Genomic DNA, 21554 nt, shown 5'->3' on the forward strand with positions numbered 1-21554 from the left:
TCCACCACTCACCTAGCTATGTGACCCTGGGTCAGTTACTTAACTCCCCTGAAATCCAATTTTTTTATCTCTATTGTAGAAACATTAATATGTAACCCAAAAGATTATTATGGGGTTTACAAGAGAAGTGAAAATCTGCTCATACAAAAACACACATGTAAATATTTATAACATCTTTCTTCAAAAGGATCAAAAACTACAGACAAGTCAAAATGTCTTTGAACTGATGAATGTATCCTAAGACTGCTCCATTCATGCTATGGAATATGACACAACACCGAAAAGGGATAAGTTGATACAGGAAACAAGATGGATGAGTATCAACCACATATGTTAAGTGAAAGAAGCCAGAAACATAAGGCTACATACAATAGAATTCCATTTATATGACATTCTGCAAAAGGCAAAACACAAGGGCAGAACAAAGACCAATGTCATGAAGGGATGAAGTGAGAGGAGGGTTTGGCTACAAATGAGTAAAAAGGGACTTTTTGAGATGAGAGACTAGTGCTTATCTTTATGCTAATAGTTACACAACTGTATTCATTGGTCCAAACTCACAGAACTATACATTGTAGACCTGCATTGGATGGGTGGTTGGATGGATAGATGGATGGACAGATGGAAGAAAGGGAAGGAAGAAAAGTTATGCAACTTCAAACTTCAGAAAATTTAATGCCTCTGAACCTTTTACCAACAGGAAATAGAAACCAGTGAATAAATTCCTCTCCAGCCGTTCACATGGCCTCCCAAAAGATGGTCCCACAAGAATAACTTGTCACACTTGATACCAAGAGTTGGCCAACTCAGTAATGGACAATCATATTTGTTTTCACTGCTTCCTTTGCTGCATCCCATTTTTCTCCTCACTTTTGCTTTTTGGCATTGCACTTGCTAATAAAATAGCACAAAAGCTTTTGCTTTCAAAGAAACTTGGGCTAAGACACTAAGCCATGTAACTAGGTTCTTGCCAGCAGAAATGGGAGCAGAAATAACGTGGAATGCCTTTACTTCTAGGCCTTCACTCTTTGGGAGTTCTCCCCTTTGTACTCCCTCCTCTCCTTCCTCTTAGCTGGAACCCCCACTACAACCCAGATTCAAATATGTAGATTTGAATTTGAATTCAAAATCAACCCCCTAAGATATGGCAGAACAACAATAGGGAAGGAGCTTTGGTTTCTTGATGATCCTGTGGGGAAGAGACCCTGCCGTCCTAGGTAGTTCATCTCAGGACTGTTAGAAGAGAAAGAAAGAAATTTCTTTATTCTTTAAACTGCCATATTTTGGGGGTCTCTTTGTTATAACAACCAAGCCCTTGCCTTAACTAATATGGGGAAATATTATAGTTTCTCAAGTAACCTCCACAAATGGTGAATCTTCTAAACACATGGTGATGACAAATTTTATCACTGAAATTGTGACACTTTTCAGGGTAAAGGAAGTGCTATTAATAAGGACTTGGGATAATATGAGTAAAATAGTCTTCCCATTGGTAAGCAATTTCCAACCTCTTCTAAGAAGCTATGTGAACTACGAGACTCGGTTTCACAATTTCATTACTAGGATTGGGAGGAAGGATGGAGAGTGGCAATAACATTGGTAGCATCTGTCCAGGTGGCAATATTGGCTAGAAAGTTGCTGGTCTTTGTCCAGAGAGTGCATGTGGAACTTCCGTCCCTGGGGAATATGGATGTGGCGGTCAGCAGCCCAGCAGATCCATATACTTTGGAATCGTAGGTGAGCCTAAAGGGATTTCTAACATGTCTGGGAGTACTTAATGAATATAAGGAGCCAATGTCTTCATTTGCATTTGAGTGGAGAGGAGCCTACAGGTGGATCTTAAAGTTCACAGGTGGACGGATATGAGAAAATGGATATGAGGATGCCCATGGTGCGGTCTCACGTTCTGGATCTGAAGCCTCTAGGGCCCTTTTCAGCCAATCTTTGAGATGTAGTGACCCCAGAGTGTTGCGTCAGGGCCCAAGTGACAAAGTGGTGCATTTAACTTGAAAGAAGGGCATTGTCCCTACCAGGTGGAACTTGACTAAATGAAAATGGCAGGAAATTCAGGAAGCCCCAGTCCCCCACTGGGGCCTGCAGCGTTGGCAGACCGGTGAATATCAGAGCTCAGTTCCATGCCTGTTTCTCCCTTGATGACGTCACATATCCCTGTGGAAACATGCAGTACTTTTTCGATGAAACAAGTTTTCTTTTTTAAGACATGAAACGTATAACCAGAAAATCAAGCCATCAGGTCGATATACAAAGAAATTGTGTAAAAACCTGCGTTCCACAATTTGGCCCCCAATCCATTGCTTTCTGTTGTTTTGTTTTCCAGGGTCTTCCCTGACTATTGTCCCATCACAACAGGAGGCAATGTAATGTGACATAGGCTTTATGTCTGGCTAGCTAAATTTCAAGTGGGCTAGTAGTCACAGAAAAGGTTATTACAAGGCCACATTATTAAAGTTACAAAGCAGTTAGTTGGAGAGAGAGGAAATGTTAGCATTTAGATGCAAAAAAACTTTAAAACCATAATCTGCCAAATAAAACTGTTTCCTTGGAGCTAAGTAAATATTCTCCCAGGGATGGACCTGAGGAATCAGACAGCTGCATCTATTTATGGTTTCCCCTGTGTCTCCTTCTCTCCTCTGAGTCAAATCAGCTCTACGGAAAGCAGCGACAGTTCCTTCATAAAACCTCCCTATTCCCAGCAAGAGACAGAGGCAGTGCCTAAGTGAAACCGAGAGCCAGCTGCCATTGAAATGTTCCGACCATCTGCTGCTTCCTCATTTTCCCCTACTCTGTCCACATTTAAATGTTTTTCCTGATTCATCTGTTTGTAAGGAGCAGATGGGATGGTCATCACCATATTCCACTTAACCAAACACCTACTATGCTCTAAGCACCATATTAGTGACTTGATGTGAATTATCTCATGGGATCCCCACAAAAATACTTAAGATGTTATTGTCCCATTTTACTGATGGCGATACTGAGGGCTATGGAGTTTAAGAGATTTACCAAAGGCCATGTTGCTAATACGGAGGGCCTTCTGAACCTTAAGCATCACTCTTTTTGAAAAAAATTTGTGCCATAGTGATGAAATTTCAGAAAAGTCATGAGGCAGGTGCAAGTATTTTTAGCACCTTTTCAATGCCCTTTTTTCAAGCCAAGGGAAACACTCTGCTGCCCTGTACCACCTTTCCCAAAACTGTCAGGGGTCCCAACAGTAGTGGTATTTGCATTTGGATATGGGTCTTCTCAAAAACAAGACAGTGAAAGATCCAAAGAAATATGCTCTAAACATTGAATTGCAGACCATGCTAGCAAGTAACAGGGAAGATCTTTGTAGGTCACTGGGCCTCCCCAGGGCTCCTTCCGTGGACTCCAGGTAGATAGCTCCTACTGTGAAAATTTCAACAACCCTGGGTTTCAGCAATGTCAACATACACAAGACTTTTCGAAACAGGCTACACATTAAGCTTTGATTCATTAAAACCAGAAGAACAACAAAAATTATTTAAGCCATTGCTATGATTCCACAGTTTTGGGGGGGGGGTGGCAAACCCAATTTATTCAAATCAAGAAAGTAGAAAGATTCAGATCCTTGGCTACGTTACGATTAAGTGAACAAGGTGCTTGTTTTCTAGCAAATAAAAATGTGTTCTTTGGATACTCTTCTTCCTCGAGTCCCTGGGACATGCCTTCAGTCTGCTGCTGCAAATCTAAAACATTCCAGTTGGCAGGAAAATAGACTGTTTTAGTGGTGGACAACTGAGTTGAGTTTGGACAATGATTGTTCTACTTCCAGAAAGTTCCTGGGGGCAGAGAGAGGAAGGGGACTTGTAACTCAGCCAGGTATTAGACACCTCCTCAGGGGTCCTCCTCTGCTAGTCCCCAGAATCCCAGGCCTGGAAGAGACCCCACTGACTTTCCAAAGTTTGAGCTTTATTAGAGAGACAGAGCCTAGGGATTTTTCCATGAACGATTCTTCAGCTCCTGATTTCTGGATCTGACCTCCTGGTACAAGTGAACTTGCATATACCAACCTCTAAGACATGGTGTGACTATAAAGCATTCGTTTGTTTTTCTTTCCATAGGCTTTTCTCATTTTCAGGAAGCGAGGTTGAATAAGAGAAGTATTTGGGATGTTATTTGGCTTAGAAGTGGGTTTGTAGAAAAGAATGTCACCCTAGGGGTTTTCTGTGATAGGTAAATTTTTCTCCTCTGCTAAATGAATAATTAATGTTGTTTTAATATGGAACTGACCCTTAATTTAGACAATTTATATGCATGAATGCCCACCCCTTCTTTCTCTCAAAGCAAATGGATTCTTTTAACCTACTAAGAAGACCCGGCCTAAAATAAGTAAACATTTGGGTGGTCTGTTGATATTCACAGAGCACATTTGAAATTAACTTATTTGCCTTCTATGAGAAACAGACTTTAATGCTGTTCAAAGAGCTGGAGCTTTGAAATTAAGTAGCACAAGTTGTCTTTGTATATCCTCCTAGTTGTTTAGGTTGTTGTTTTAAGGGCAGCATTTACTAATGAAGAGAAGGAGTTTGCCAGAACTAGGGACAGAAGGCCAGGATGGGCCTCTCCTGGAAAGTGAATTTCAACCACCAGGAGTGAATAGCCAAATTAACCATATATTTGACTCCAGAGTCTTAACACGTAGTTATGCTCTGTCTCTCTTCCCCCTGACTTCCTGTTTACCCATCTCTGGCATAGGAGGCTGCCTCTAGGCTTCATCTGGGGCTCCTTCAAGTTGGGTTCAGCTAGAGAGTGATACTGACAAGGAAATCAGAGGGCAGGAGAGAAAGAAGTCACAGTGTTTCTTTCCTCCTCCCTTAACTGTTTTGCCGTCTCCCCTCTGGCAGTGACTAAGGCTACCACTTATCTCTTCAGCCCAAGGATGGTTGTCTCAGTCAGCTTGGGCTGCTCTAACAAATTACCATAGACTGGGTGGCCTAGAAATTTCTTTTCCCACAGTTCTGGAGTTCGGGAAGTCCAAAATCAAGGCGCTGGCAGATCTGGTGTCTGGTGAGGGAACACTTCCTGGTTTATAGATGGACCTTTCTTGTATCCTCATACAATGGAGAGCCAAGAGAGAAACAGGCCTTCCTGTCTCCTCTTAGAAAGGCACTAATCCCCTTCGTGAAATCTCCACCCTCATGACCTAATTACCTCCCCAAGGCCCTACCTCCTAATGCCATTACTGGGAGTTAGAGTTTTAACATCTGAATTTGGGGGCATAAAACATTCTCATGACTACTTAGGTTTGCTAGTCTTTTGGTGCCTTGCCGCCCTTGCTTCTCTGCACCCACGCCGTCCTTCATTAACACCTTGTCATTACAACCAACCTCAGGGGTGGGGGTGCATCCTCTTTTACTGCCAGAATCCTGATAAATTACACCACTGGCTTTTCCTTAATAAGCCTAAGGAATGTTAGGAATTGGCCTCCTCGTGGTGACCCCAGAGTTAGATCAGCAGTAATCACAATGGAAGCCAATGTTTACTGGGGGCTTTCCATGTCCCCATGAATTATGCTAAGCACTGTACACAAAGATACTTAGTAAGTGATGTCTGAATATGTTTCTCAAAGTCATAGGCTGCAAGGGGCAGAAACCATTTACAGGGCACTTACAGGTAACGTCCATTTAAGTCCAAAGGAAGCGATCCTTTTAAAAATAATATTAAATATTAATTTTATTAATACTGAATATTAATGAAAATATTAAATAATCCTTTAAGCGCGCTGGATAAATGTGGATGAGAGAACTCTTTCAGCAAAAACTCCTTCTTGCTCAATACTTGCTGCAAATATCTTTACCATTATTGTCATGAGATAAAAGACTTAATATCTATCTTTCCTCTTCTCCTATCTTCTCTTTGAGGAATCCACAGGCACACAGAATGATTGTCACCATCCCACCATCTGCCAGGGGCAGGGCAGTAGAATCTTAGTTATACCCTCTGGAGACTGGTAATGGAAGGAGGAATTTCCATGTTCCCAGGGACACTCTCTGGGCTACTTTGGGTTTTGACCTTCTTAACATTGGTTGGTTGGTTTGTTGACCTTCTTTGTTGCTGATACCTTTGCTTATGAGCTTCCCTTCTCTGGGATTCTCTCTATTCTAAAAACTAATTTCTTCAAATGTAAATGTATTCTGCCACAAGGAAGAGAAAATGAAAGAGGTTAGGACAGGGTTGGGGGCAGAGGGTGAAGAAGGGTTGGTGTTTTATGTCATGTATGGTGTCTTTGTTCTTCCTTCTTTTCTTTTACCAAAAATAATTGTCCAAATTGCAAGTTCTGGTAAGTTTTCAGTTGTTGGGTTGGGCATTGCTTGGGTAGTGCTGTTGTTGGTGCTAGTGGCGTGTGTATGTTTGTGTATTTATACCTTTTGTCTGACACTCTCGATTTCTCGAAGTCAACTAAAATTAGGTACACTGGTTTTTCCGACTAGTCTTTGGGAAGACTATTGTCTATCACAGATGCCATGCTTTCCCATCAGGGTATGTATACTCCTGATGATACAACAAGCTCACCAAGAACAGGCAAAGTGAAGATAAATGTGAAATATCTTTACTGGAAAATTGTGAGACAAATTATGAGCAAATTAAAATAAAATACGTCATGGATGAGAAGGCAGAATTCCCATGAATTTTCAAAATCAGAGAAAAGGTGTTACATGTTTCTTTTTCAGTAACTGTAAGGAATGCTCCTGGATTTCCAGGAGTTATAGCAATAGTAATAGCTAACATTTATCTGTCAGCCTTTATCTAATCTAATCATCACACTAATCCTATGATCTACCTATTATGATTTCCATTTCACAGATGAGGACACCGAGGCTCAGAGAAATTAGGTAACTTGCCCACTAGTAAGTGGTAGAATACTGATTTAATATTACATCACCTCTCTGTTTATGCAAATTTTCAAAAAATTTTTTAAATGTAGCCCTATATACTCATTAATTTTTTTAAAAAAGTCATGGGGCATCTGGGTGGCACAGTCGGTTGAGGCGTCCAACTCTTGGTTTCGGCTCAGGTTTGATCTCAGGGTTGTGAGATGGAGCCCTGCATCAGGCTCCATGTTCAGCAGGGAATCTGCTTGACGATTCTCTCTCCCTCTCCCTCTGCCCCCCACTCCTCTTGCGTGTGCTCTCTCTCTCAAATAAATAAATGCATCCTAAAAAAATCAAGCCATACAATATTACAGAAAGTAGAAAAGAAGAAAGCTTCAATCTTCCTCAACTTTTTTTCTTCTATTTTGTTTTTACTTCTTTCTTGTGTATTATCCTGGCAGTGACCTCTATGGACCTTAACCAAGATCTTCAAAGCAGACTCTTAAACTCTATGCTGTGCTGCTGTATTGTTGGAAAAGCTGAGAAGCACTTCCATAAATTTTGCCAAGAGAAAAATCTGCCCCGTATTTAATTTAGACCCTCTTTAAATCAAATTCTTACTAGATGCTCTTTATCCGTGCTGTCCAATATGGCCACCACTAGCCTCTTGTAGCCAAAGAACACTTGAAATGTGTTTGGAGGAACTGAAGAACTGACATTTTAATTTTATTGAGTTGCTAATTTTTTTATTGAAGTATAGTTGGCATACAATATTATATTAGTTTCAGGTGTACAATATATGATTCGACAATTCTATACATTACTCAGTGCTAACAGTAAGTATAGTCCCCATCTGTCACCATACAATGTTATTACAGTGTTATAGACTATATTCCCTATGCAGTACTTTCCAACTCTGTGACTTATTTATTTTATAATTTGAAGTTTGTACAACTTTATTCTTTTATCTATTCTATCCATCCTTGCACCCGCCTCCCCTCTGGCAATTGCCAGTTTGTTCTCTGTATTTAAGACTGTTTGTTTGTTTGTTTGTTTCTTTTTTCATTTATTTTGTATTTTAGATTCCATATATAAGTGAAATCATACAGTATCTGTCCTTCTCTTAACTTATTTCACTTACCATAATACACTATAGGTCCATCTGTGTTGTTACAAATGGTAAGTTCTTATTCTTTTTTATGTCTGAGTAATATTCCAGTGTGTGTGTGTGTGTGTGTGTGTGTGTATCATACATATACATATCTTCTTTATCCATTCATCTATTGATGGACAGTTCGATGCTTCCACATCTTGGCTATGTAAATAATGCTGCATTAAACATAAATGTGCAGATAACTTTTCAAATTAGTGTTTTTATTTTCTTTGGGTAAATACCCAGCAAGGGAATTACTGGATCATATGGAGTTCTATTTTTAATTTTTTGTGGGTCCTCCATGCTCTTTTTCACAGTGGTTACACCAGTTTACATTCCCACCAACAGTGCACAAGAGTTCCTTTTTCTCCACATCCTTGCCAACATTTGTTGTTTCTTTTCTTTTCAATACTAGCCATTTTGACCTATCTGAAGTGATATCTCGTTGTGGTTTTGTTTTGATTTCTTTGATGATTAGTGATGTTGAACATCTTTTCACGTGTTTGTTGGCTGTCTATAAGTCGTCTTTGAAAAATGTCAGTTTAGGTCCTCCGCCCATTTTTTAAATCTGGCCTTTTTTAGTTTTGTTTTGTTTTGGGTTTTTTGTTTGTTGAGTTGTGCAAATTCTTTATATATTTTGGATATTAACCCCTTATTGGATATACCATTTGCAAATATCTCCTCCCATTCATTAGGTTGTCTTTTTGTTTTGTTGATAGTTTCCTTCACTGTACAAAAGCTTTTTATTGAATTTTACTTCAGATTTATCTTTGAAGGGTTATATGTGGCTAATAGCAACTATATTAAGGCAGCTCTGGAGCCTCAAATTACCTCTGGGGGCTAATCAGTACAGTTAGTGAGACTTTGAAAGGGTTCATAGTGATCTTTTTGACTTATTTCCAAGTTTGGAGGCATTTTTCCTAACACTTTTGTGTCTCCTACCCTTCCCTCCATTAACCTTTAGTTTTCTTCCTTTGCTGTGAAGAGCAGGAAGGGACCAGTCTGCTTACAGACTGCTGCCTGCCAGTGGCTCCCAACCAGCTCTCAGATTAGCCTGATGGCCTCTTTGAGAACTGAGGACGAAGTCCCTGGGCACTGCAGTCAGGATGGACGTTACACGCAGTTGTGGCCCGAGAGAGCTGACGTGTTCTCCTGCAGACCTGAGGAGTAAATGTCACAAGAAAAGCCCTTGAAAATGGTTCTCACCCCCTTTCTTCATTACAGACAGCCCAGAATGAATTGTTCTTAAATGCCGAACTTTTGTATTCTTACTGGTTGGGAAAGGCTTCTGATAAGGAGAGTCTAGGGTAGAAGGGTGACTAGGTTTTAACTGGTTATCACTGAAGTTCCCAAAGAAATCTCTCATAAAGGAAATAGACTGGTGTCACCTTAAAAAAAAAAAAAGGATATATGTTGCCTTTATGATAAGGTGACACATGAAGGATTTCTGTTGATTTATTTTGGAAAAGCTATTTATGAAATGATTGAGATTTAAAAAGAAAGGAGCCTCTACTGGTCCCTCGTATACCTCACCCAGAAGGGGGACAGATAAGCTGACGTATCATAGAAAAAATTATTGCTTATATGTTTCTGGCTATATCAGCCCACTTTTACCTCTCTTAAATTAAAAGCCCCTCAGCAATCAATCCTAAGAACGTCAACAATCCATAGATGGAGTTAATGCCTCCAGAGCATCAGGACCTAAGCAGTTACATTACATTTGGCTTGCTTTGTACTGAAGCTTGCCTGCCAGCAGCTTGGAGTTCTGCCCTGTATTTGCCAGGAGGCTGCTTCTGAAAGGGGCTCAAGGCACAAGGATTCCAAATTTGGAATCACTTTGCCAGCGCTGACAATTTGGGTGACTTGATTTCTTTAATCTTCTCACCTTTCTTGTTCCCTCAAATAACTGAAGCGTTTATTGGAAGGTCAAGTAAACTTTGCTCTAAATCATTTGAGGGTCCAAAAGAGGAAAGTTAAAAAGGGAATCCTGAATGTTCTCAAATAGTCTTGAAATTTTAATTATTTTTAAGCCCCCTGTATTTAAAAAAAAAGTCTATAGAAACATATATAACTTATACAAACCAGAATGCCCATTGATCTCTTTAAGCTAACTGAAGACTAATTTGAAATGGGTTTATTGTCTCACTGCTGTTGTTCAAAGGCTTTCTGAAGTGTATGTTCACCTTCCTGCCCTGATAATCACAGTAAACATGATGCATCAGATATTTCTTTTAATGTCACATGCCATGCTATGCCTGTAACTCCTCATTTTCCACTTGAGTTCCCACTGTAATTTCCCCTTTCAGAGAAATGCGATTGAGTTGAACATTCGGTAGTTCGAGTATCTCTCCTTGAACACATTGGGGGACTCTTTTGAAATCCACTTTGTGTTACCATCTCATTTTCTTTCTGTGTTCAGCGAAGGTTGATTGAGTACTTCCTGTGAGCCAGCCACTGGGCTAAGTGTTTTAAGTGAATGGTCTCCTTAATGCTCCCAGCACTGACTTAGTATTAGTTTTCTCCTTAGGAAAAATGAACCAACTGAAACTCCTCGAGGAGACTCAACTAGTACATATTGAAATTGTGACTGAAGTCTAAGTGTGTTTAACCACACAGATTTGTTCCCAGCTCACAACAGTTTTGACTTTCATTCCCTGCTCTGGATGTTGCACACTGAAATAGCTGTTTGACCCCTCCATGCATCAATATTCCTATTTGCAAAATGAGGAGAACAATATCTCCCTTCCAGTGTTGGGGTACCAAGACTTCTAAGAAATGCTATATTCACTAGTTAGTGACTTTTCTAGTTTCTTGGATTCTGATTAATTGATATGTCATGCTCAGATAATAGGTGGGGAATCTCACTATCCACCAGAGAGAATAAACTGATATAAGATCTCCTGCCTTCCACCTTGATCCAATGTGGCTAGAAAGAGTTCAGTTAAAGGTGGTCTGGCTAATGCAATGGCCAGCTCACAGCCTAAAGTACTGGACCCAGTCTTGATGTTCTTACTTGTTTTACGAAATATGCAAACGTTCAATCTGTATACTTTTCTCATTAGTCCTTGAGATTGTCTATGTATTGGTTGTCTTTTATCCATTTATGTAGGCTAGGGAGAGCAATTGATACGACTTTGAAAGGGAAACAAACTTTTTGCCTTACGTCAAATTTCAGGTAATTTTTCAGAACACTGTTGCCTCTTCTACTTACTATCTCTATTCTAACTTTTGGGATGGCCTTTTTTTTTTTTTTTTTTTTTTAAGATTTTATTTATTTATGTGACAGAGAGACAGCCAGCGAGAGAGGGAACACAGCAGGGGAGTAGGAGAGGAAGAAGCAGGCTCCCAGCGGAGGAGCCTGATGTGGGACTCGATCCCGGAACGCCGGGATCACGCCCTGAGCCGAAGGCAGACGCTTAACGACTGCGCCACCCAGGCGCCCCTTGGGATGGCCTTCTTAAGTTTAAATGGCACACTTTGGAATTTGGGATTCTCTTTGTAACTTGGAACAAAAAAAGAGGAAAATGGACTTCGTACAGATCAAGTCTGTACTGGCCTTGCGTTCTTTGGAAACTAATGTGCCTGCAAGCAGAGAGATAGCACTGAGAAATAACCTTGTCCTCTAAAATGGCCTTGCTAGGGTGAAAGTTTTTGAGGGGCATTAAAATTCAACATTTCAAGGAATTGTTTCACATGGTATTTCTGTTTAAACTTTTTCTATTAAAAAAAAAAAAAAAAGCCAAACAAACAACACACAAACCTTTCCTAGTTCGAACAATGGCTTCTTTAAGGAAAAATGCAGAGAAAGTGATTAAGTCACTTGGAGCTGAATTTCCAGGAAGGTTTACTGAATATTCATGATGTTTAATTTTTAAATCTCTCTTAAATGGAATTCCATGGAGACATCATACTTCATCTTCTAAAAGGCAAATGAGTCAAACATAGCCACAGACATTATTAGAGAATACGATCCTCGCCACATGCTTTTCCCAGTGAGCCAGTTTTGAAGATACGGTGATAAAGTCTGCCCTATCAGGTAACTTAACAGTTGGCTAGAGGAACCTGAAAGTTGCTACCCATACAAACATTTGTAAAAGCGAAAAGGAATGCCTAACTGGTTGGGTCGAAGGTAGCAATTGCAAAGCCAAGCCAGATTCTTTACTCTCTCAATTTGGATCTTTTGCTGCATTTCTTTAAAGTACTTTTTAGCAAGCGAAACAAGAAACTTAACAAAGTCATAATATACTAACAACACTCTGAAGGCAAGAATAAAAACTATTTGGTTTTCATTTTCAAACACCTGACCTCAATGTCTCAGACATGCTGGCAATAAACAAGGAGGAGCAAAGATTAAACACAAAGCAAAACAAAACAAAAAATAAAACACAGAAACGGTTAGCTTGGACTCCACATCAGGGGAAGGTTAAATAAAATATATGGTCAAAAAAGTATTTCTCCAGTAAATCCTACTGGCCACCATTATACACTTGGTACTAAAAAATCCCACCCGCGTGTTTAGGACACAGTGATCGAGCCCAAGTGAAGATAAACAAAACTGCCCATCTGTTTTCATTTAAAGAGATATTCAGCTTTCTCTATGAAATGTGTAGGTCAGTTTAGAATGTAACTAACACAAGCTTCTGCAGGCGAAGCAATCCAGAAGAGAAAATTTACACCCTTTAAAGTGCCAACACAATGTGTAAAAAAGATAAGCCATTAGAAATTTGATTAACTTGACTTTTTTTTCTTTTCTGAGGGGAAGAATATCTTGATTGTTCTTGGTGACTATAAAAGCAAGATCTACCAATCATGATCCTTGCTGATGATGCCTCAGAGGAGAGGGGAGAAGATTGATCTTATGATAGAACTTTCTTTTTAATTTGATTGAGGCAGAAGAGCTGCACTGAATTGCAGGCTGTTTTAGGTAAAGAACGTACACAGCAAACATCTTGGCCTGTGAGATGCCTGCCTATGACTGGTAGGCCGTAAGCAGTTCTTTGAATGCTTCTCCTCCCCTCGGCTTGCGTCCGCATCAGAACGCTGTGTACCACAGAGAGACAATATAAATAAATCATGTAATAAAATGACCTTTCCCAAATCACGTTATGGCAAGAAGATGTTTTTTACAGCTGTCTCTTTTCTCTAGCTACAGATGCCAACACCGTGGAACTTTTACAGGCCCTCCTAGAAGTTAGACATCGAGTTGAATTCAGCTCTGGGGAAGCTAAATTCAGCATGATTCCTTTTCACATTTTTGGCAAACTGAAAATATATACTGCCAATGAACCAGGGCTTTGGAGTTGGCTTCTGGAGAGAAGAAGGTTGTTCTGGAAGAAAGACCATGAGAAAGCATACTGAGAGGAATTATTTCTTTATTTCTTCTATTTGTTTATTTGCTTGTCAAGATAGCAGATTGTTTTGTCCTGGGAATTGTTGACTAGAGTGACATGTAAATAAGAAAACGGCCTGAAAAGTAGCATGCAAGTCTTCTTTTTCTGCTGTGCTTTTGTTCAGAAATGAGACAGTTTTGTGTTCATTGGGAGACAGGACACAGCTACTCAGGGGTTCATTTTCTACAGGTGGCAGTGTTTTGTGGATTATCTGACAGACCATGGTTTGTCAACACAGCCTAATCCACATGTCAAACAACATTTTCAGTCTGTTTCCAGAATATGGCATATCCACGTTGATTACCAGGAAGATCAGAATTCATAGAAACACACAAATACCAAACAGGATTGGTTAGGTTGTAAAGGACGAGAGGGGAAATCCAGAGAGCAATTGTCACTTTTTTTTTCTTAAAATATGAATTTCCTCATTCAGTTTTACTGGGCCGTTGTACAACACTGGGAGAACAACAAGAAGGAAATCTTTCTTTGAAAGCTGCACATCCTCTCTCTCAAAACAGCTGTAGGATGTTCCTGCTCCTTTGTTCTCCTGGTCACATTAAGTTCTTTTGGGTAAAGTTGGGAAATAAAATCATGGTTAAAAAACAAAGGAGGAAAGAATACGCAGTGGGGAAAAGACAGTTTCTTCAACAAATGGTGTTGGAAAAACTGGACAGCTATATGCAAAAGAATGAACTGGTCCACTTTCTTACACCATACACAAAAAGAAACTCAAAATCTATTAAGGACCTAAATGTGAGACCTGAAACCATAAAAATCCTAAGAAAAAGTATATGCAATAATTTCTTTGACATTGGCTGTAGCAGCTTTTTTCTAGATATGTCTCTTGAGGCAAGGGAAATAGAAGCAAAAATAAACTGTTGGAACTATATCAAAATAAAAAACTTCTGCACAGTGAAGGAAACAATCAACAAAACTAAAGGCAACCTTTGGAATAAGAGAACATTTTTGCAAATGACATATCCAATAAAGGGTTAGTATCCAAAATATATGAAGAACTTATAAACTCAGCACCCAAAACCAATAATCCAAAAAACGGGCAGACACGAAGAGACATTTCTCCAGAGAAGACATCCAGATGGCCAACAGACACATGAACAGATGCTCAAAATCACTCAGCATCAGGGAAATGCAATTCAAAATTACAAGGAGATATCACCTGTCAGAATGGCTAAAACCAAAAACACGAGAAAGAATAAGTGTTGACAAAGATGTGGAGAAAAAAGAACCCTTGTGCACTGTTGGTGGAAATGTAAATTGTTACAACCACTGTGGAAAACAGAATGAAGATTCCTCAAAAAGTTAAAAATAGAACTACCCTATGATCCGGCAATTACACTGGGTATTTACCCCAAAAAATAAAAAAAAAATTCAAAGGGATAGATGCACCCCATGTTTATTATAGCCAAATTATGGATGCAGCCCACATGGGTTATCCATGACAAATGGGTAAAGAAGATGTGGCATGTATATGTGTGTGTGTGCGTGTGTGTGTGCCTGTGTGTGTGTGTGTGTGTGTGTGTGTGTGTGTGTGTAATATTACTCAGCCATCAAAAAGAATGAAATCTTCTCACTTGCAACAATGTGGTTGGGGCTAGACAGTATAATCTTAAGCAAAAGAAGCCAGTCAGGGAAAGACAAATACCATATGATTTCACTCATATGTGGAATTTAAGAAACAAAACAAATAAGCAAAGTAAAAAAAGAGAGAGAGAGGTAAAACAAGGAACAGACTCTTACCTTTAAAAAAACAAATGGATGATTACCAGAGGGGAGGTGGGTGGGGAGATGGGTGAAATAGGCAGAGGGGATTAAGAGCACAATTTTCATGATGAGCACTGAGTAATGTATAGAATTGTTGAATCACTACATTAAAATAGAGAGAGAGAGAGGAAGGAAGGAAGGAAGGAAGGAAGGGAGGGAGGGAGGGAGGGAGGGAGGGTATTCCCTTCTCTTCAAGTGACCAATATAGGGATAAGGGATTGGAAACCAGGCATGCCCATCTCCTCCTCCACTTCCTTCTCAATTACTCTTCCCTCCAGATCCTTCCAATGTTCCTCCTAATCTTTTCATTCTTTTCCATCCCCTTCTAATTATCCTAATTCTTTTTTTTCTCCTTCTTCCATCTCCTGTCACTTTAACCTTAGCTTCAGTCTACAAATCTTTACTCATTTTCTAGTTTAGAAATTGGATCTAGATTTTTTTTTCCCCCTCAGAATCCCAGAGAAGACCTAGCAAAACCAGGCTAGAATAGAAGGAGCTAATGCACCCACAATATTTCTACCCTTGCCTCCATACCCTTTCTCTTGTGATCACTAAGCTAGAGTTCTTATTTTTGGGGGGCAGTTCCACTAGGAATTGTCGCAAACTCTATGGAAAAACATGGCACAGATAAAGCAGAGTCTTCTCAATCTATAAGAAGGTTGACCACATCTGTTAGCAAACAACCTCTCCTTAGAACCAGGAAAATAACTTTGTTTTTGTTGTTTCAAGCCAACTCATTATAAATAAACACCTGTCTTTTTGTTTCACTTTCAAATTTAGTTCTACTTTGGGTTTAACTGATGGTAAAAAAAACAAAAAAACAAAAAAAACCCAAAAAACCCCACAGGGGGTCGGCGGGGGGGAGGTGGAAATGGCAAAAACAAACAAAAGATGGTTAAAAAAAAAAGAAAAACAAAACAACAGTGACAGGGATAGAAAATAGCAGTGGAGTAGGAGGACCCTAGGCTTGTCTTGTCCCATGAATACAACTAGATAACTATCAAATAATCCTTAATACCCCAGAAATCAATCTGAAGTCTGTCAGAACAAACTATACAACTAAAAGTAGATAAGAGGTCACATTGAAGAAGGAAGTGCAAAGATGTGGCTTGGGAGAGAAACAGAAAGTGGCCACTAAAATGAGGAGGGAGCTGCAGTTGTAGAGAAGGATGAGAGACTCGCACACAGGGGAATGCACAGGGAAAACGAATCCCCATAGCAATTGGCTTGGCAAGTGAGAGGGCCTGATTTTTGTGAGTTCTTGCAACCAGTGGGGCTTAAAGCCTGGAGTTTTAAAGGTCAGTGTGCTTGGCTCTGGGAGAACTTGGAGGACATTGGAGCTGCTTTTGGAGAGAAGACAGGGCAAACAGCCTGTGGACATAAATGTGGAAACAGTGGCCTGAAGAGTGCTTGGGACACACAGTAGGAGCTTATTTGCTCATCTTGAGGTATATCCCAGAGAGGCATTATTCAGGGAGAGACCCCTCCAGGAACAAAGGAACTGGCAGGCACCATTTCCCTCCCCCACCCCTCAGCAAGCACAAGGTCAACTGCAGGAACCAGTTCAGCATTGACATTGGCTACCTAGATTGCTTACACCTAGCAGTACTCCCCCATGCTCTGGAAGAATCTCCCTTCCCAGTCATGCTTGCCTCAGTCCCAGCACAGCAGGTCCTCTCCTCCAGAAGACTGATCCAAACCCCTGCCCACACCACATCTCCCAACCCAGGAGTTTTGTGAGGCCTCAGTTCCGGTGGCAGTGGTGATAAGTCTCATTTCACAAGCAGACCTGAGCACACCTAGTTTAAACTTACCACATTCGGGCCAGGGACGAAACATTGCCCACAACAGGCAAAGAGAGGCTCTGCAGATGACTGGACTGAAGGATAAAGCAGCCAGGACACAATAGCAGAGTACATGAAGCACACATTAGAAACACTCCAGGAAGTGCCAGGCCCGGGGGACCAGGAGACACTACACTGCAGGCAGGACCTCTTCTTCAGGAAGCCATTATCTGCAAGAACAGGGGATGTAGCTGACTTTACTAAAAAACGGAAATAGGTGTAGAGATTTAGACGAAAAGAGAAGACAGAGGTATTTGTCCCAGATGAAAGACTAGGACAAGGCCACAGATCTAAGTGAAGCAGATATAAATAACATTCCTGGTGGATAATTCTTTAAAATATTTATTTCTTTATTTTGGAGAGAGAGAGAGTGCACACACATGCACATGAATGGGGGAAGGGACAGAGGAAGAGGGAGAGGGAGAGAAGCAGACTCCCAGTGGAGCATGGAGCCTGACGTGGGGCTTGATCTTATGTCCCTGAGATCATGACCTGAGCCAAAACCAGCAGTCTGAGGGTTAACCCACTGAGCCACCCAGGTGACCTGCCTGATGGAGAATTTAAAGCAATGATCAAAAAGGTATTCACTGGACTTGATAAAAGAGTGGAGAACATCACTGCAACCATTAACACAGAGGTAAGGAATAACAAACATAGAGATAAAGGGCTCAGTAAGTGAAAGGAGAAACATACTTGATGAAATGAACAGCAGAAGAAACAGAGGAATGAATTAATGACCTAGAAGATAGAATAATGGAAAGTAGTCAAACCGAATAAAACAGAGAAAGAAGAACTATGAAAAACAAGAATAGATTTAGGGAACTCAGTGACACCATCAAACTTAATAACATTCAGATTTTAGGAGTCCCTGAAGAAGAGAAGAGAGAAAGGGGGCAGAGAATTTATTTGAAGAAATAAGAGCTGAAAACTTTCCTAATCTGGGGAAGGAAACAGATATCCAGATCCAGGAGGCACAGAGAACCCCCAACAAAACCAACAAAAGGAGGGGCGCCTGTGTGGCTCAGTTGGTTGAATGTCTACCTTCAGCTCAGGTCATGATCTCAGGATCCTAGGAATGAGCCCTGTGTCGGGCTCTCCACTCAGTGGCGAGTCTGCTTCTCCCTCTCCCTCTGTGATCATTCTGGCTTTTGCTGTCTCTCAAATAAATAAATAAAATCTTTTTTTGTTAAATCAACAAAAGCAGATCCACACCAAGACATGTTGCAATTAAAATGGAAAAATGTAGTGATAAAAGAAAAATATTAAAAGCATCAAGACAAAAGTAGACAGTAATTTACAAGGGAAAACCCATAAGGCTAGCAGGATATTTTTAAGCAAAATCTTTCTAAGCTAGAAGGGAGTGGTATGATACATTCAAAGTGCTGAAAGGAAAAAATGTGCAGCCAAGAATTCTCTATCCAGCAAGGATATCATTTAGAATAGAAGGAAAGATAAAGAGTTTCCTAAACAAACAAAAACTAAAAGAGTTCATGACCACTAAACCAGCCCTGAAAGAAGTATTAAAGGGGGTCTTCGAGTGGAAAGGAAAGACCAGAAGTGACAGTATAAAGGTGGGAAACACAAAAGCAGTAAAAATGAATATTTCTGTAGAAAATCAGTAAAGGAATTCACAAAATAAAATGATATAAAATATGACATCATATACCTAAATGTGGGGAGGAGAGGAGAAAAGAATGGGCTCAAACTGAAACAACAATCAATTTAATATGGACTGTATTTTGCTATATGCAGAAGATATTATATAGAAACCCAATGGTAATCACAAATCAAAAACCACTAATAGATATGCAAAGAATAAAGAGGAAAGAATCCAAATATAACACTAAAGAAAACCAGCAAACCATGAAAGAAAGCAAGATCAGAGAAAAATCTTCAGAAACAGCCACAAAACTAATAATAAAATGGCAATAAATACATATCTATCAATAATTACTTTGAATGTAAATAGACTAAATGCTCCAATCAAAAGACACAGGGTGACAGAATGGATAAATACAAGACCCATCTATCTGTTGCCTACAAGAGACTCATATTAGACCTAAAGACACCTGCATATTGAAGGGGGATGAAGAAACATCTACATGCAAAAGGATGTCAAAAGAAAACCAGATTAGCAACACTTAAATCAGACAAAAGAGACTTTAAAACAAAGACTGTAACAAGAGACAAGGACACTATAGAATAATAAAGGGGACAATCCAGCAAGAGGATATAATAATTGTCAATGCTTATGCATCCAACTTGGGAGCCCCCAAATACATAAAACAGTTAATAACAAGCATAAAGGAACTAATCAATAATATACAATAATAGTAGGGGATTTTAACACCCCACTTACATCAATGGACAGATCATCTAAACAGAAAATCAGTAAGGAGACAATGGCTTTGAATGATACACTGGACCAGATGGATTTAACACATTGATATTCAGGACATTCCATCCTAAAACAGCAGAATACACATTATTTGCAAGTGTACATGGAACATTCTCCAAAATAGATCACATATTAGGCCACAAAACAAACCTCAACAAATTCAAAAAGATCAAAGTCATAATACCATGCATCTTTTTTGACCACAACATTATGAAACTTGAAGTCAACCACAAGAAAAAAATCTGGAAAGACCACAAATACATGGAGGTGAATGTGCCACTAAACTTGAATGGGTCAACCAGTAAATAAAAGAAGAAATTAAAAAGTACATGGAAACAAATGAAAATGAAACCAAAACAGTTCGAAACCTTTGAGATGCAGCAAAAGCAGTCCTAAGAGGAACATTTATAGCAATATAGGCCTACCTCAAAAAGCAAGAAAAATGTCAAATAGCCTAACCTTTCACCTAAAAGAGCATCAAACAAAACCTAGAACCAGAAGGAAGAAAATAATAAAGATTAGAGCAGAAATAAATATATAGAAATTAAAAAAAAAAAACCCAAAAACTAGAGAAACAGAGCAGATCAATGAAACCAGGAGCTGGTTCTATGAAAAAAATCAATAAAATTGATAAGCCTCTACCAGGCTTTATCAAGAAAAAAAAGAGAAAAGTGTGCCTGGTTGGCTTAACCGACTGTCTTTGGCTTAGGTCATGATTCTGGAGTCCCAGGCTTCCTGCTCAGCAAGGGGTCTGCTTCTCCCTCTGGCCCTCCCCCCTCCCATGCTCTCTCTCTCTCTCACTCTCTCAAATAAATAAACTATTTAAAAAAAGAAAAAAAAAGAAAGGATCCAAATAAATAAAATCACAAATGATAAAGGAGAAATAACAATAAACTCCACTGAAATAAAACAATTGTTAACAGAATATTATGATACACTATATGCCAACAAATTGGACAACCTAGAAGAAGTGGATACATTCCTAGAAATATGTAGCCTACCGAAATTGAGACAGAAAGAAATAGAAAATTTGAACAAACCAATCACCAGCAAAGAAATTGAATCAGTAATAAAAAAAACTCCCAGCAAACAAAAGTCCAGGACCAGATGGTTTCATAGGCAAATTCTACTAAACATTTAAGGAAGACTTAGTACCTATTCTTTTCAAACTATTCCAAAAAATAAAAAAGGAAGGAGAACTTCCAAATTCATTTATGAGGCCAGAATTACCCTGATACCAAACCAGATAAAGACATCACACACAAAAAAAGAGAACTACAGGCCAATATGTCTGATGAACATAGATGCAAAAATCCTCAACATAATACTAATAAACTGAATCCAACAGTACATTAAAAAATCATTCACCACAATCAAGTGGGATTTATTCCTGGGTTGCAGGTGTGGTTCCATTTTTGTAAGTCAATCAATGTGATACATCACATCAATAAGAGAAGAGTTAAGAATCATATGATCATTTCCATAGATGCAGAAAAAGCATTTGATGAAGCACATCACTTCGTAATAAAAACCCTCAACAAAGTGGTTTAGAGGGTACACACCCCACATAATAAAGGCCACATATGAAAATCTCACAGCTAACATTGTCCTTAATGAAGAAAAACTGAGAGCTTTTCTCCTAAGGTCAAGAACAAGACAAAGATGTCCACTCTCACCACTTGTATTCAACATAGTACTAGAAGTCCTAGCCACAGCAATCAGACAGCAAGAAGAAATAAAAGGCATCCAGATCGGTAAGGAAGAAGTACAACTTTCACTATTACAGATGACATGACGCCACGTATAGAAAACCTGCAAGACTCCACCAAAAAACTGCTAGAACTGATAAATTAATTCATTAAAGTCATGGATATAAATCAATCTACAGAAATCTCTTGCATTTCTATATGCCGATAATGAAGGAGCAGAAAGGGAAATAAAGAAAACAATCCCGTTTATGATTGTACCCAAAATAGTAGGAAACCTAACCAGAGATGTGAAAAAACTACTCTGAAAACTATTAAAAAAAAAAAACTGATGAAAGAAATTGATGATGACACAAAGAAATGGGGACATGCTGTGCTCATGGATTGTAAGAGCAAATATTGTTAAAATGTCACACTATTCAAAGCA

This window comes from Ursus maritimus, unplaced genomic scaffold, assembly GCF_017311325.1.
Source record: "Ursus maritimus isolate PB19 unplaced genomic scaffold, ASM1731132v1 scaffold_14, whole genome shotgun sequence".
Classification (NCBI taxonomy): domain Eukaryota; kingdom Metazoa; phylum Chordata; class Mammalia; order Carnivora; family Ursidae; genus Ursus; species Ursus maritimus.